Below are 1373 nucleotides of genomic sequence, written 5' to 3' on the forward strand. Positions count from 1 at the left end.
CTTTACAGACAAAGGTTCCCACTGAAGTTTTTACCTTAAAAGGATAGGAGTGTCTATACCTAGCCATAGAATTGTGTAGGGTGCCTTCTCCCCCAGCAGGCCTCAACACTACCTTCTCACTCTCATGGCAACCCTTGCATATCTCCATTTCTTCTTGCATTACTTTTGGTAGAATATCTTTTTATTTCTGTAAAATTGATAGTAATGTCCCTACATTCATTTCTGATTTTAGTAATTTGAATCTTCTTTTATTCTGAGTCGATCTAGATAAAGGTTTGTCAATTTTGTTGATCTTTTCAAAGAGCCAGCTTTTAATTTCATTGAGTTGCTATTTTCTATTTTATTTATCTCTGTTCTATTACTTCTTTCTGCTAGCTTTGGGTTTGGTTTGCTTTTCTTTTTCTAGCTCCTTAAGATGTACAATGAAAGTTACTGATTTGAGATATTCCTTTTTTCAACATATACATTTACAGCTATAAATTTCCCGCTGAGCCCTGCTTTTGCTGCATTCCTTAAGTTCTGCTATGTTATGTTTTCATTTGTCTCAAAGTACTTTTGAATTTCCCTTGTTATTTCTTCTTTTGGTTGGTTAAGAGTGTTTCTCTAATTCCCACCTATTTGTAAAATGTCTAGTTTTCTTTCTGTTTTCATTTCAAGTTTCATTCTATTGTGATTGAAAAAGATACTGTGGAGGCACCTAGGTGGCTCAATCAGTTAAGTATCCAACTCTTGATTTCAGCTTAGGTCATAATCTCAGGTCTGTACTCAGCAGGGAGTCTGCTTGAGATTCTCCCTCTCCCTCTGCCTCTATCCCCCTCCCCCACACTCGTGCTCACTCTCTTGTGTGCTCTCTCTCTAAAATGAATAAATCTTTACAAAGAAAAGAAAAGAAAAAGATACTGTTTGTGGTTTCAATCTACTTAAATATATTAAGACTTGTTTTGTGATCTAACATATGGACTATTCTGGAGAATGTTCCATATGTACTGGAGAAGAATGTGTATTCTGTTGCTAAATGTTCTCTATTAGATCTAATCAGTTTATGATGTTCACATTCTCTATTTTCTTATTCATCTGTCTGGTTGTTTCTATCCGTTGTTGAGAGTGGGTATTGAAGTCTCCAACTGTTATTGTTGAACTGTCTATTTTCCTCTTCAATTCTGTCTATTTTTGCTTCATATATTTTGGAGCTCCTTAGGTATGGATATATTTGTAATTGTTATGTCTTATTGCTGTATTGAAAGTTTTATCAATATGAAATGTTCCTCCTTTGTCTCTTCTCATCCTTTTTCATTTACAGTCTATTTTTGTCTGACTATAATATAGCACCCCCCCCCCCAGCTTTCTTGCTGGCTTTTTTTTTTTTTTTTTTT

Source organism: Neomonachus schauinslandi, chromosome 3 (genome assembly GCF_002201575.2).
Source record: "Neomonachus schauinslandi chromosome 3, ASM220157v2, whole genome shotgun sequence".
Lineage (NCBI taxonomy): Eukaryota > Metazoa > Chordata > Mammalia > Carnivora > Phocidae > Neomonachus > Neomonachus schauinslandi.